Source organism: Oncorhynchus tshawytscha, linkage group LG12 (genome assembly GCF_018296145.1).
Source record: "Oncorhynchus tshawytscha isolate Ot180627B linkage group LG12, Otsh_v2.0, whole genome shotgun sequence".
NCBI lineage: Eukaryota > Metazoa > Chordata > Actinopteri > Salmoniformes > Salmonidae > Oncorhynchus > Oncorhynchus tshawytscha.
Window position 1 is genome coordinate 42,981,947 of NC_056440.1, and position 17,223 is coordinate 42,999,169.

Here is a 17,223-nt window from a genome sequence, read left to right on the forward strand (position 1 = left end):
GTCGGTCAGCCTTTCCTCTGTGTTCCACCCTCAATCCAACAGCCAGTCAAAACGAGCCAATCAAGATCCTGGAGATGACTCTTCGCTGCTTTGTCTCCGCCAACCACACCACCTGGAGCCTGTAACTTGTGTGGGATGAATACGCCTGCAACAACCTCCCCTGCTCTGCTGCTGGGCTCTCGCCTTTTGAGTGTTCCCTGGGTTATCAGCCACTGATCTTCCCGGAGAAAGAGTATGAGGTCGGTATACCCTCGACCCCGCTGTTGCTGTACCTGGTAGAGAGCCCTGTCAGCTCTTCTCAAGAAGAGGACCTTCACCAAACCCCGGCTCCCTGTATCGTCTCGGGCAGAGGGTATGGCTTTCCACTTGAGGCATGCCCCTCTGGATGGAGTCCAGCAAACTTTCCCCCCGTTTTTTGGCCCTGTCCCCATCTCCAAGCCTCTCTGCTGTTTGTCTTCTGTTGCCCCCGTACCCTCTGTATACATCCTACATTTCATGTGTCTAGGATGAACCTTTTTGGGAAAGGGGGCAGCATTTTCACCTTTGGATGAATAGCGTGCCCAGAGTGAACTGCCTCCTACTCTGTCCCAGATGCTAATATATGCATATTATTATTAGTATTGGATAGAAAACACTCTGAAGTTTCTAAAACTGTTTGAATGATGTCTGTGAGTATAACAGAACTCATATGGCAGGCGAAAACCTGAGAAATATCCAACCAGGAAGTGGGACATCTGAGGTTTGTAGTTTTTCAACTCTTTGCCATTCCAATATACAGTCTAAATGGGGTCATATTCCCAAGGCTTCCACTAGATGTCAACAGTCTTTAGAACGTTGTTCCAGGCTTCTACTGTGAAGTGGGGGCGAATGAGAGGGGACTGAGTCCGGTGCCTGGCAGAGTGCCACAGGCTCTGAGGCGCGATCATGAGGGATGTTAGCTCTTGTTTCATTGCTTTTCTACAGACATAGGAATTCTCCGGTTGGAACATTATTGAACATTTATGATAAAAACATCCTAAAGATTGATTTTATACTTAGTTTGACAAGTTTCTTCGGGCTGTAATATAACTTTTTGAACTTTTTGTCCGACGTTTCGCTGGATCTGAACGCACGTTTGGATTTGTTTACCAAACGCGCTAACAAAATAAGCTATTTGGACATAAATGATAAACTTTATCGAACAAATCAAACATTTATTGTGGAACTGGGATTCCTGGGAGTGCATTCTGATAAAGATCATCAAAGGTAAGTGAATTTTTTTAATGCTATTTCTGACTAATGTTGACTACACAATATGGTGGATATCTTTTTGGCTGCTTTGTTGTCTGAACGCCGTAATTCCATGTATAACACTTGTATTTTCATCAACATTCATGATGAGTATTTCTATGAATTGATGTGGCTCTCTGCACAATCACTGCATGTTTTAGAACTACTGAACGTAACGCGCCAATGTAAAATTAGATTATTTGATATAAATATGCACTTTATCGAACAAAACATACGTGTATTGTATAACATGAAGTCCTATGAGTGTCATCTGATGAAGATCATCAAGGGTTAGTGATTAATTTAATCTCTATTTGTGCCTTTTGTGACTCCTCCCTTTGGCTAGAAAAATGGCTGTGTTTTTCTGTGAGTTAGTGGTGACCTAACATAATCATTTGTGGTGCTTTCGCTGTAAAGCATTTTTGAAATCAGACACTGTGGCTGGATTAACAAGAATTTTATCTTTAAAATGTTGTAAAATACTTGTATGCTTGAGGAATTTTGATTATGAGAATTTTGTTGTTTTGAATTTGGCGCCCTGCACTTTCACTGGCTGTTGGCGAGGTGGGACACTACCGTCCCACATATGCCAGAGCGGTTAACCCTCTGTTTCCCCTCATGTCCTTGTCGGTGATTGTTTATTGTTAAGTGTATGTGTATGTCTGTACTGGTGCGCGTCGGGTTATGTTACCCATTTATTTTTATTATTATGTTTTCCGGTGGGTTTTTGTAAATAAACTGTGCCGTTGGAAACAGTTATTTCTCTCCTGCATCTGACTTCCCTGCCACCAGTTAAACACCCTTACAGGTGTTCCTCTTGTCCAGATGTGTTACGGCCATGTGAATAGCGATGGAAAAGGCATCTTCCGTGGATCTGTTGGAGTGGTAGGAAAATTGAGTGGGTCCAGGGTGCCTGACATGCTGGCCTTGATTTGAGCCATGACCAGACTCACAAAGCACTTCATGATGACAAAGGTGAGTGTGACGGGGTAATAGTCATTTGGGCATGTCATCTTGTTTTGTTGGGACGATGACTACAGCCTGGGAAGGGGACTGGTTGATGATGTCAGAGAAGATGCACGCTAACTGGTCAGCACACAACCTGAGGACGCGGCCAGAAACTACATCTGGGCCAGCGGCTTTGTGAGTATTCAGTTTTGATAGTTTTCCTTACGTCAGCCTCGGGAGAAGAAAAACCTGGTTGCCCGGAGCAGCAAGAGTTTTCCTGGATGCCTAGGTATTGTCTGCCTCGAAGCGAGCATAGAATGTGTTAAGCTTGTCTGGGAGGAAGGCTTCGGTGGGCACCACACACTGGATTTGTTCTGGGATTCATCCAATGGCATTGTGGAGTATTCTACCTCAGTCACCAGCTTCATCAAAAAGAACAGTGATGATGTCGTCCCTACAGTGATCGTGCATACATATCCCAACCAGAAGCCATGTATTACACCTGCACCAAGCTAAAGGCTAGAGCTGCCACTTTCAAAGAGAGGGACACTAATCAGGACACTTGAAATCCTGCTATCCTGCTAGCTCTCCGTAGCCGATGTGAACAAAACCTTTAAACAAGTCAACATTCACAAGGCCGCAGGGCCAGACGGATTACCAGGACGTGTACCTAGAGCATGTGCGGACCAACTGGCAAGTGTCTTCACTGACATTTTCAACCTCTCCCTGACTGAGTCTGTAATACCTATGTTTCAAGCAGACCACCATAGCCCCTTGTCCAAGAAGGCAAAGGCAACCTGCCAAAATGAATACCGGCCCGTATCACTCCGGTATGCCGGTAGCCATGAATGCTTTGAAAGGATAGTAATGCCTCACATCAACACCATCATCCCGGAAACCCTAGACCCACTCCAATTCGCATACTGACCCAACAGATCCACAGATGACGCAATCTCAATTGCACTCCACACTGCCCTTTTCACCTGGATGAAAGGAACACCTATGTGAGAATGCTGTTCATTGACTACAGCTCAGCATTCAACACCACCCACAATGCTCTAAGCTAAGGACCCTGGGACTAACCCATAACTGGATCTTGGACTTCCTGATGGGCGCCCCCAGGTTTTAAGGTTAAGCAACAACACATCTGCCATGCTGATCCTCAACACTGGGGCCTCTCAGAGGTGCTTGCTTAGTCCCCTCCTGTATTCCCTATTCACCCAAGCACGACTCCAACACCATCATTAAGTTTGCTGAAGACACAACAGTGGTAGGCCTGATCCCCAACAACAGCCTGTAGGGAGGTGGTCAGAGACCTGGCAGTGTGGCACCAGGACAACAACCTCTCCCTCAATGTGAGCAAGACACAGGAGCTGATCGTGGACTACAGGAAAAGAAGGGCCGCCCTTAACATCAAAGGGGCTATAGTGGAGCCGGTCAAGAGTTTCAAGTTCCTTGGTGTCCGCATCACCAACAAGCTTTCATGGTCCAAAAAACACAAAGACAGCCGTGAAGAGGGCACAAAAGACCTTGTATGGGTACCCTGATCCTCAAAAAGTTATACAGCTGCACCATTGAGAGAATCCTTACCGGTTGCATCATCGCCTGGTATGGCAACTGCTCGGCATCTGAGCGTAAGGCACTACAGAGGGTAGTGCGTACGGCCCAGTACATCACTGGGGCAAGCTTTCTGCCATCCAGGGCCTATATACTAGGCGGTTGCAGAGGAAGGCCCAAACATTTTTCAAAGATTCCAGTCACCCAAGTCATAGACTGCTCTCTCTGCTACCGCACGGCAAGCGGTACCAGCTTCTACCCCAAAGCCATAGGACTGCTGACCAGTTAATCAAATGTCCACCCAGACTATTTACCTTTACCCACCCCCCACCCACACCTTTGTTTTTACAATGCTGTTACTCGCTGTTTATTATCTGTGCAAAGTCACTTTACCCCTACCTACATTTACAAATGACCTCAACCAACCTGTACCCCTTGACTCTGTACCAGTGCCCCCTGTATATAGCCTCTTATTTTATTTTATTATGTTAATTTTTATATCTTTTTTTACATTACTTTATTCAGTAAACATTTTCTTAACTCTATTTCCTGAACTGCATTGTTGGTTTGGGCATTTAAGAACCGTAAAATGGATTATTGTAAAATGGATTAAAGTAGCTGTACTGTAAAATAAATTACAGTAATTTACTGGCCTATTGCTGACAGTAAGTGTCACAACTCCCACCAAAGGTGCCTCCTCCACCTGTTCGGGAGGCGCTCGGCGGTCGTCGTCACCGGTCTACTAGCTGCCACTGATCCCCTTTTCCTTTTCTGTTAGTTTTGTCTTATTGGTTACACCTGTTCCTTGTTTGGGTTTTGGTTAGGGCTATTTAAGCCGGTTATGCCAGCCTGCTTTTGTGCGGGCTTGTTCCTCTGTTAGTTTGTGGATGTGCATTTTATTTTCGCCGGACTGTTTGGGTCGGTCAGTTTTATGCGGCTAGTGTTTTTGGCTTAACCGTTTTGTACCGGAATAAAATACGATTGTCCTAACCCTCTGCGCCTGACTACAAACCCACTACTCCTAGAAGACCTGACAGTAAGTTACTGTCAATTTTACAGGAAATGTTTTACAGTGCACCGCTACCTCCTGCCCCCCCCCCCTTCTGCTTTTAGGCCCCTGTGTTTTATTCATGAACTTCCTATTGCTCCTGTCAACTCATATCGTGTCCGCAGGATGGTAGAGTGTAAATAATTGAGATTCCCCAAAGACAAGTTCAATGCTGGCCATCCCAGCTCCGCGCCACACTCCTGTGGAGGGGGACAGGAGTGAATCTCACTCTCCCTTACAAAAAAAACACATTACATTTCACATGTAAAAATATATATATATTTTTCTAAATCCACATAAAATGTTAATGAGTCGGATGTGGTTTTTGGACATGTGTGGAGTTTCACATGTACATTTTTCACTACTTAGACGTGGTTTCCAAACATTTCACATGTGATATTATAAATTCCTGGTGAGCTTTTGTAACTGGCGGGATTAAAACTCGGTCTCCCGTGGGAGAAGCCAACGTCTTTACCATTCGACCAAGTAGGCCAAAACTAATTTTGAAGTCTCTACAATTTCACATGTGCATTTTCACATTTTAATGTCACCGAAAGCTGTCAAAAAATATTTAAAAAAAATCTAGTTTATTGATGGATTCAGAACTTAGATGTTTTTAAATTTAAATTATTTTTCAAAATTCTTGCAACCAATAGAATGTTTCATATACACTGCTCAAAAAAATAAAGGGAACACTTAAACAACACAATGTAACTCCAAGTCAATCACACTTCTGTGAAATCAAACTGTCCAATTAGGAAGCAACACTGATTGACAATAAATTTCACATGCTGTTGTGGAAATGGAATAGACAACAGGTGGAAATTATAGGCAATTAGCAAGACACCCCCAATAAAGGAGTGGTTCTGCAGGTGGTGACCACAGACCACTTCTCAGTTCCTATGCTTCCTGGCTGATGTTTTGGTCACTTTTGAATGCTGGCGGTGCTTTCACTCTAGTGGTAGCATGAGACGGAGTCTACAACCCACACAAGTGGCTCAGGTAGTGCAGCTCATCCAGGATGGCACATCAATGTGAGCTTTGGCAAGAAGGTTTGCTGTGTCTGTCAGCGTAGTGTCCAGAGCATGGAGGCGCTACCAGGAAACAGGCCAGTACATCAGGAGATGTGGAGGAGGCTTTAGGAGGGTAACAACCCAGCAGCAGGACCGCTACCTCCACCTTTGTGCAAGGAGGAGCAGGAGGAGCACTGCCAGAGCCCTGCAAAATGTGCATGTGTCTGTTTCTGACCGTTTGAGCAGACTCCATGAGGGTGGTATGAGAGCCCGATGTCCACAGGTGGGGGTTGTGCTTACAGCCCAACACCGTGCAGGACATTTGGCATTTGCCAGAGAACACCAAGATTGGCAAATTCGCAACTGGCACCCTGTGCTCTTCACAGATGAAAGCAGTTTCACACTGAGCACATGTGACAGACGTGACAGAGTCTGGAGACGCCGTGGAGAACGTTCTGCTGCCTGCAACATCCTCCAGCATGACCGGTTTGGCGGTGGGTCAGTCATGGTGTGGGGTGGCATTTCTTTGGGGGACTGCACAGCCCTCCATGTGCTCGCCAGAGGTAGCCTGACTGCCATTAGGTACCGAGATGAGATCCTCAGACCCCTTGTGAGACCATATGCTGGTGCGGTTGGCCCTAGGTTCCTCCTAATGCAAGACAATGCTAGACCTCATGTGGCTGGAGTGTGTCAGCAGTTCCTGCAAGAGGAAGGCATTGATGCTATGGACTAGCCCGCCCGTTCCCCAGACCTGAATCCAATTGAGCACATCTGTGACATCATGGCTCGCTCCATCCACCAACGCCACGTTGCACCACAGACTGTCCAGGAGTTGGCGGATGCTTTAGTCCAGGTCTGGGAGGAGATCCCTCAGGAGACCATCCGCCACCTCATCAGGAGCATGCCCAGGTGTTGTAGGGAGGTCATACAGGCACGTGGAGGTCACACACACTACTGAGCCTCATTTTGACTTGTTTTAAGGACATTACATCAAAGTTGGATCAGCCTGTAGTGTGGTTATCCACTTTAATTTTGTGTGACTCCAAATCCAGACCTCCATGGGTTGATAAATTTGATTTCCATTGATAGTTTTTGTGTGATTTTGTTGTCAGCACATTCAACTATGTAAAGAAAAAAGTATTTAATAAGAATATTTCATTCATTCAGATCTAGGAGGTGTTATTTTAGTGTTCCCTTTATTTTTTTGAGCAGTGTATATATATATATACAGTACCAGTCAAAATTTTGAACACACCTACTCATTCAAGAGTTTTTCTTTATTTTTACTATATTCTAGAATAATAGTGAATACATCAACTATGAAATAACACATGGAATCATGTTGTAACCAAAAAAGTGATTAACAAAATATATTTTATATTCTTCAAAGTAGCCACCCTTTGCTTTGATGACAGCTTTGCACACTCTTGGCATTCTCTCAACCAGCTTCATGCGGAATTCTTTTCCAACTGTCTTGAAGGAGTTCTAATCACTCTGCGGTCCAACTCATCCCAATCCATCCCAATTGGGTTGAGATCGGGTGATCGAAGGCCATGTCATCTGATGCAACTCTAAATCACTCTCCTTCTTTGTCAAATAGCCCTTACACAGCATGGAGGTGTGTTGAGTCATTGTCCTGTTAAAAAACAAATGATAGGATGGTGCATCGCTGAAGAATGCTATGGTAGCCATGCTGGTTAAGTGTGCCTTGAATTCTAAATACATCACAGACAGTGTCTTATTTCATAGCTCCCTCACACCATCACACCTCCTCCTCCATGATTCACACAGGAACCACACACGCGGAGATCATCCGTTCACCTACTCTGCATCTCACAAAGACACGGCAGTTTGAACCAGAAATCTCACATTTGGGCTCATCAGACCAAAGGACAGACTTCCACTGGTGTAATGTCCATTGCTCGTGTTTCTTGGCCCAAGCAAATCTCTTATTATAGTTGTCCTTTAGTAGTGGTTTCTTTGGAGCAATTTGACCATGAAGACCTGATTCACGCAGTCTCCTCTGAACAGTTGATGTTGAGACGTGTCTGTTACTTGAACTCTGAAGCATTTATTTGGGCTGCAATTTCTGAGGCTGGTAACTCTAATGAACTAATCCTCTGCAGCAGAGGTAACTCTGGGTCTTCCTTTCCTGTGGCAGTCCTCATGAGAGACAGTTTCATCATAGCGCTTGATGGTTTTTGCGATTGGCACTTGAAGAAACTGTCAAAGTTCTTGAAATGTTGTCTTAAAGCTTATTTGAGCTGTTACCATAACATGTACTTGGTTTTTTACCAAATAAGGCTATATTCTGTATACCACCCCTACCTAGCCACAACACAACTGATTGGCTCAAAAGTATTAAGAAGGAATTAAATTCCACGAACGAACTTTTAACAAGGCACACCTGTTAATTGAAATGCATTCCAGGTGACTACCTCATGATAAACATCACATTTTTGTTGTTAGCTGTATAGATTATGTATTTTGGATGTTTTCAGTGTAATTTGAATGCTGAAAAAAAAATAGGCACAAACATTTTTAAAAATGTACTGATTACATCTGACAGTGCTAATTTTTACATGTTAAAAGGGATAAATAAGGAGACGCAGAGCGCCAACTGGTATTTTCTCTGGGGTAGTTCCAAAGGTCACTGACCAACGTAGGAAGAAGCGGCTTGCGCCTGATACAATAACACTCCGAATGGATGGCTCAGAAATAAGAAATAATGTAGTTATTTTTAACACCTGAATTAGTTTACTCAGGTAGGCTAAGTTACCTTTTTACATAATGGCATTACAGAATTTGCAGTTACATATGTTGAAACAATGTTATTGCAACATGTTAACACCACCTTTTCACATGTGAGGAGAATAACACTATTTCACCACAACATGTGAACTTGCAATTACAGTATATACTGTATATGTGAAAGTTAGATTTTCACATGTTAATTTTTCTCACATTTGAAGCTGCAAATTTGATTTTCACATGATTGTTTTTCACTTGGGAACTTGAAATTCCATGTGTTTTCTTTCATATGAAAGTGAAAATGTGATTTTTTTTTTTTACATGTAATTCGTTTTTTACATGTGAGAATGCAATTCCTTTTGTTAATGTGAGATTTTTACATGTGGAATTTTCTAACATGTGAAACTGGCATTTTGATTTTCACATGTGAGGTGAAAACACGTTTTTCTTAACAGACACGTGTTGTGAGCACACAGTCATGAATGCACTCAATCACTCACCACACACAGACACAGACAGTCATGGGTGTCACATTCTTTATCTCTGTCATGTGTATAATTAACACACATAAACACAAACATTGGAAAATGCAAAGCAGCAGAAATGAATAAAACATATACAAAAATACTCTCGCATACATTAGCCACATTAATGCCATGTCATAAACTAACAAACAGCTTGGCTATATGGTGCCATTGTCTCATTGGCAACTATACTACAGTAACACATTAATATTGTTGTATTCTCTCCTTTCGCTTATTATGACCATTGATCCTGTACTGGATTGCAACTGATATAATGAAAGTAGTGTCACATCCAGCCATCACTAGGATCTTTAACGTGGATCACCTCCAAGCATTCTATTGACATCATGTTTGGCAGAGGTGCTGTGAAGGAGCAGTCCATCAATGACTGCCTGTAGGATCCAACAGTAAGACACCTAATGAGATTCATAGATCAATGTGTTCTTCCCTCTAAACTAACCCAGGGAGAAATCAGACCGGGGCCACGGCGTGTGTGTATTTGTGCGCGTGTGTGTTTGACCCTCCCTCTGCTCCCCATCCCAACAGCATGGCTCAGGAGACAAACATTGGGCTGAGGATGACAACGTTTTTACAGTGTACATTGTGAACTAGTCCCACAGGTCTTGATGGACGTGTTATGCATCAAGATATCTGTGTTGGGGACTAATCCAGGTTGGGCTGGGTGAATAGCTCTCTAAGGAGAGGGTCCCTGTCATTGTCCTCCTCACTCACTGTTAGAACCCTCCTTTGTCAATTTGCAGGGCCACAGAGAAGTTTATGGCCTACTAGCTATACACACATGATATACTGTACAGACCACATAATGATTTAAATGCGGTAATACATAGACAGGTTAGCCAATAATATGTAGAGTGAAGGTTAACCTGTGATGTATAGACATTACGAAATCCCCTTATATAGGCAGATTGTGGGCTTATGATATACAATACCGGATGAGGCTAATCTCTGTATGTTGTCACTGTCTGTGTAGAGTAATGACTGTCTGTACTAATGAATGGGAGTCCCTTTGGAGCTGATCTGAGCACATGTCAAAAGACATACTGCACCACATGGCGTGTGTGTGAAAGTTTGTAGAAATGACAGGTCAAACTTTAGTACATCACGGCGTATTTAGGCATATTTGAAATGGTGAAATTATGACCTGAGGAGTAACTTATTTTCTGTGGCAATTTCCTACCATCCACTAGGGGCAACGCGAGCAACTATTACTATCTAGTAGACTCGCAATTGGGTCGAGGATGGGCTTAAACCGTGAGCTTCGGTTCTAAGGATCGTGGGTTTAATCCCAGTGCTAGGCACTTGTTTTTTAATTTTTTGTTTTTCTCTTTTAACCCTATCCCAAACCTTAACCCTTACCTTAACCACTCGATATGAATACCTCAACTTAACCGTCAAGGTTAACCCTATCCCAAACCTTAAGAGCTCAGACACACCAATAGTCTTTGCTGGCCGGGAGTACTTAGCACCTCTGAATGTAATTTGCGAGGGTGCATCGATTTTACATGTAGAATCATGTGAAGAATGTCACCAGTCAGACGTCTACAGTGAAGTGGTCCCTAAAACACGGCACGCTGAAAAAATCTCCAGAGGGTCATGCACTGTACAACACACCTTTGTTCATGCATTCATCTCCACTAAGCATAGCAAACCTTTCATTTACATTGAAGCTGTATTGCAACAACCCATGCAACCCCCCTACAGCTCAGCTGTGATACCCAGATATTCATTTTTTAAAATTATGTTTGATCTGTCTGCATTTGGCTACCAATGCCTAATGGTTATGTGGCTACTGGGAGCTATGCTATGGGTTGACTTGTAGATACTGTATACACTGAGTGTACAAAACATTAAGAACACCTGCTCTTTCCATGACATGGACTGACCAGGTGAATCCAGGGGCAAGCTATGATCCCTTATTGATGTCACTTGTTAAATCCACTTCAATCAGTGTAGGAGACAGGTTAATTAAAGAAGTATTTTTAAGCCTTGAGACAATTGAGACATGGATGGTTTATGTGTGCCATTCAGAGGGTAAATGAGCAAGACAAAAGATTTAAGTGGCTTTGTATTTTTTTATATATTTTCTTGTAGGTGCTAGGTGCACCGGTTTGTGTCAAGAACTGAATCGCTGCTGGGTTTTTCCACGCTCAACAGTTTCCCGCATGTATAAAGAATATACTGTGGAATGCTTTCGACACTTTGTAATCCATGCCCCGATAAATTGAGCTTGTTCTGAGGGCAAAAGGGGTGGGGGATGTGCAACTTAAAATTAGGATGGTGTTCTTAATGTTTTGTACACTCCGTGTATACTGCGTGTGTGCATGCATTCGTGTGCGTGCATGTAGCCTCCAGGGGACGCATATTCCCTGTAGCCCCCTGACACATAAATCATATCTAAACTCTTATCTCCTGCCTGGTATAGGCTACAGTACCTCTCACACACACACATTCATTATCCGAGGATGTTATGTCTTCCAAAGATTTGCTGCTCAGGGAATGCAGCACAGTATTATTGCCATTGGATTTTTGTTGGACATTGAGAAATACGGTAGTACATTTTGAGGATGCGAGGGTGTATCCAAACCTCTAGGGAACTCTATACATCAATATCATAAAGTACAGGGGCCTCCCAAGATAAACATGTATGCACGCATGACTGTAAGTCTCTTTGGATAAAAGTGGCTGCTAAATGGCATATAATATAATTTATATTGCTATTTTACCATGGTTTGTTAAATTACGTTCACTCATAGAAACAAACCATCTCTTGCTTTCCTCACACAACAGCATTTAGATCATGGCTTATTTGAGATGTCCATCTGTTTAGTTAAGTAAGTATAAGTACATCCAAGCATGAATAACGTAAGATAATTTTAGGTTAACACAGATTGGATTGAGGAACCTTTGGGAGAAGTTGGAGCAAAAAGGTAATCTCCAGTCTGTTTTAGGGATATTTTATTTATTGCAGCAAAATGAGAGAAAATACGTGTTCTGTTTAATTGTGATAAAGTTATACCACAACAGAATGGCTCCCATGGATAAAACCAACAGGTGAATGAGATGCGGTGGTTGTGTATTAACTGGAAGAACAATTAGGGGATAGACATCGCTGTGAGAAATACTGCCACTGCAGGTGGGAAAATAGAACAAGCCATTATGTGACCACAGACTGAATATGAATCTAACGTTGAACTCATTCCAGCTACCAGGATACTAGGATTGCCATGGAAGACTTTCAACAACTACTGTATGATTCATTCAAATGTAATTATGTTTATGTGTACATGTGTTAACCCTCATATGGAGAAGAAATTTCCACCCAACAGGAAAGGACGATCAAGCTTTTCTCTGGCAGCCAAGTATATTACACTTAACAAGTTGGAAGGAAACAAACAAGAAAGCAGGCAGAGGTCAAGGAGGCAGTGGATGAACTCTGCCGGTCGACCACCCAGTCCAATGGGTATGGAAGAGGGCTATCAACGAGGAGAGAAATAGCCCCATACTCTATTGAGTGAAGTTTTGTCATCTGTTAAGAGTTCTGAAGGGGAGTTGGTTTGTCATTCAGAAACAGAGATGTTTAAAGAGTCTGAAGTGTCTAACCATGCTCGATGTGTCTCCACTCCAAAACCCAGAAAACAGACCTTCAGTTCCTGTAAAAAATACATCAGTACATGCTGGTTTATATCCATCCCATTGTGTTCAGAGCCTCTGTATTGTTTGTCATCATTGCCCTCCTCCTACCCACAGGTAGCATTTGGTTATAACTGTGAAAAAGCATGACATACAGTATCTGTCGATCCCCTGTTGCGCATGTTTGGAGTTTCTTTCCTAAATCATCTTTTAAATGGATTGTTTTGCTCAATTATTTCGTATAAAATCATTTAAAGATGCACGGTAAAAGGGGAAGAATTGTTACATTGTGTCTTTCTCTGAAAATACTAGCATTGAGCATTTGCATATTTGCACAAGCAGAACCAATGGGTCAATTTAAAAACACTGACTCCTACATACTTCAAAGACAAATAGGGGTGGAGAGCCTGGTGTGGTTTTGGCTCTGCTTCCTAATAGTTGTTCCAGGGAACATTGCAGTGATTGTCAACCTTTGTCAAAACCAAGATCTATCCAGTTCAAGCCAGATGCTGATGTTGAACTTGGCTTCATGTGACCTGCTTTGCCTCGTCACCCTACCTTTGGTAATCTACAACCTAGTCTTTACCTGGAGCCTGGGTCTAGTCCTCTGTGAGCTCATCACCTACTTTTTCTACTGCAGTGCCTACACTAGCCTGCTGACTGTCACACTATTGAGCATTCCAGTGCTACCTCTAGGTAGTGCAGTCCCACAGCTTGGCCAGAATGGGAGTGCCAAAGGAGAGGGGGCTGCTATATGTCCTGTTGAGGGTAGCCGGGGTCGTGTCTATCTGTTGGTGCGGGATGTGACGCAGGATGAGAATGGATGGGTCCGGTGCCGGTATGCTTTTGCATCAGACGATGAGCAGGTGGCTGTGTTGCTCCTGCAGACTCTCCTGTTATTTGTAGTTCATTTCTCCATGGCCACAGCCTGTATCTGACTCCACCAAAAGGGTGGACCAAACCGCTTTCTTCAGGAGCCCCAGGATGACCAGATTAGTAAACCTCATCATTTGAACCTTCATCGTTCTATGGAGTCCTCATGTTATGAATGTGCTGGGAATGGTGGCCAACTTACTGAAGAATAAGGCTCTGAGAGGGTTTTGTGAGGACAATTGGAGGATTGTTGGATCTCTGGTCTTCATCAACAGGATTCATCCCAATATGCCTTTGTCTTCAGAAACACCCTAACATAGAGCAGTGACAGTCAACTAGTGACCACGAGTAGTCACAATCTGTACGATTTCAAGCCACTCATTGGTAATTTCAACTATTGAAATATACCCCTTGATTAAGATGAATATGACCTTATTGAAATGAGCACAACTGTCTTAACTTATAATAACCACAACAACAAAGGACCTGTATGCATTCATGTTTTTGTAAAGCTTAACATTTAGTTTAAATAAAGTAATGTTGCTCTCAATACCATTTCAAAAACCCTTTCTGGTTCCAGGTAGAATCCTTTTCAGAGGGGGTTCTACATGGAACCAAAAAGGGTTATCCTAAGGGGACAGCTGAAGAACCCTTTTGAAACCCTTTTTTGGAAGACTGTACTGATTAGAGTATGATTCTCAGACTGAGGCAGGCAAGTGAACTTTTGGCCTCCTTGGCACTTTCTGTAATGATGGTGACCTCACATGATGATGTTTAGACAGATCTCAATTTAGACAGATCTTGATTCTGTTACTCGGGCAAACTGCAATTATTTCCCCCTTATCGCAAGTTCCTTTGATAACTTGGGTTAGGAGCACTTTCTAGCTGCGGGTGGAATATGCACTACAATATTAGAGTACTTTCTTACTCTCTCTCTCAGGAATACTTCTAGCTTCCCAGATTAAAGGATTGTAATAATACGTATGTAATATGTGCATGGATGCAGGGCGCAACTTTGGTTTTAGAAGTGAGGGGGGGAGATTTTTTAAATTATAAATGTTTTTATCAAGTTGGATAAACACTCCAAACAGCCTACCCGATCGCTCGGAGGCATCCGCATGGTCCTAAGGCATTCCGTTGCCTCGTTTTGTGTCACATTCCAATGATAAAACTGGGGGACACAAATGCAATTTCTGAATGTGAGGGGACACATACACATGCCTTTCCTCCTTTCCTACTTCTCAGTAGGTATTCAGACTTACCTTATGCAGGTGCATAACAGGCTTTGCTTCATGGTTCCCTTGGGCACATTGTATAAATGTATTTATGCATATTTAAATGCTAACCCTCCCACTTGTTGGCCAACAGATTTTCTTGTGGAGTTTTAATTCAATAGGGGTTTCAGCACATTTATCTAAAAGCCATCCCTTTAAATTTGGTGTACCTTTTTAAATATAATTTTCTTCTCGACAGACTCACTAGAACAGACTCACTAGAATATATCCAGAGAATGTTTCAGAATATTAGGAATCAATGACAGAAAGCCATGTAAACCGAACAAAAATATAAACTCAACATGTAAAGTCCCATGTTTCATGAGTGAAAATAAATGATCCAGAAATGTTCCATACACTAAAAAGATAAGATAATCCATCCACCTGACAAGTGTGGCATATCAAGAAACGGATAAACAGCATGGTCATTACACAGGTGAACCTTGTGCTGGGGACAAACGGCCACTCTAAAATGTCCAGTCCTGTCACACAACACAATACCACAGATGTCTCAAGTTCTGAGGGTGCGTACAATTGGCATGCTGGTTGCATGAATGTCCACCAGAGCTGTTGCCAGATAATTAAATGTTAATTTCTCTACCATAAGCCGCCTCCGACGTTGTTTCAGAGAATTTGGCATTACGTCCAACTGGCCTCACAACAGCAGACCACATGTAACCATGCCAGCCCAGGACCTCCACATTTGGCAGCTGATGAAACTGAGGAGTATTTCTGTCTGTAATAAAGCCCTTTTGTGCGGGGGAAAAAAACATTATTTTTTACACATATTTATGAGTTCCAAATAGGAACTAACACATTGACTCTCTACCGGTACCTGCTGTATATAGCATCGCTATTGTTATTTTACTGCTGCTCTTTAATTATTTCTCAATTGTATTTCTTACTTTTTTTGTAGATATTTTCTTAAAACTGCATTGTTGGTTAAGGGCTTGTAAGTAAGCACTTCACTGTAAGGTCTACACCTGCTGTATTTGGTGCATGTGACAATTTTATTTTATTTTATTTGATCAACAATTACAAAAATATTTTCACACGTACACCTCAAAGAGACAAAAGAGACAAACATTACAACCAAATATTCACAGAGAAATTACAGAATCACATTTCCTCACATTTCCAAAAATAAAAATGCACAACAAGTACAAAATGCAGTCGCAAATAATGCAGATTACACTTCGACTATAGCCAATGTTCAACTAAACCATTTAGAATATACAGATTTACAATTCCAATGCTTCCTCAATATCACCGGTTTGCAAAAATTCACCAAACAGATCCCAAACATCCTGAAACTCTGGGGCTTTCTTTTTCATTATATAAGTACATTTTTCAAGAGCCAGGTTTGATGTTAATTATTTTAACCAATGACAAAGTGAGGGGGAACTGACATACTTCCAGTGGAGAGCAATTGCACTAGCTTGTAATAGACAGAGGTCAACCATTTTCTTCTCTCTCCTACATAAATAGATATTCTCTGGGTAAAGATGTAGGATGCAAAGTTTAGGGATTAGTGGTATTGAGAGAGGTAATCTCAGAGATCTAGCACAGTACTCAGCTCCAAAACTTTTGTATCTAAGCACACTCCCAAAGGCAACAATACAAGGTGGCAAAATGCGTGTTACATTTAACACACAGGTCTGGGATATTAGGGTCAAATTTGTGGAGCTTAACAGGGGTGATGTGTTCTCATTATCCAATTGTATTGCAACAATCTCTGTTTATTGTCTGAGCTCTAGAGCATATCATACATACCCCAGTCCTCTGCTAAAATATCTTCCTGCATATCTTGTATTGACTGAAATCTCTTACTATCACAGTTGTCTTCATGAGTAGCTACCGTTTTCCCATATAATGACGTAAATTGACCTCTCCCTTAACACATGTTAACTTTTTATGGCTGCAGGGGCAGTATTGAGTAGCTTGGATGAAAAGGTGCCCATTGTAAACGGCCAGCTCCTCAGTCTCAGTTGCTAATATGTGCATATTATTATTAGTATTGGATAGAAAACACTGAAGTTTCTAAAACTGTTTGACTTATGTCTCTGAGTATAACAGAACTCATATAGCAGGCAAAAACCTGAGAAATTCCACTTCCTGTTTTTTTTCTTCTGGGGGTGGCAGATTTTCAACCAAGCTCTCATTGAAATTACAGAGAGATATGGATGAGTTTTCACTTCCTACGCCTTCCACTAGATGTCAACAGTCCATAGAACTTTGTCTGATGACTCTAATGTGAAGGGGGTCGAATGAGACAGGAAATAGTCACCATTGTCATGAGTTGACCATGCATTCAC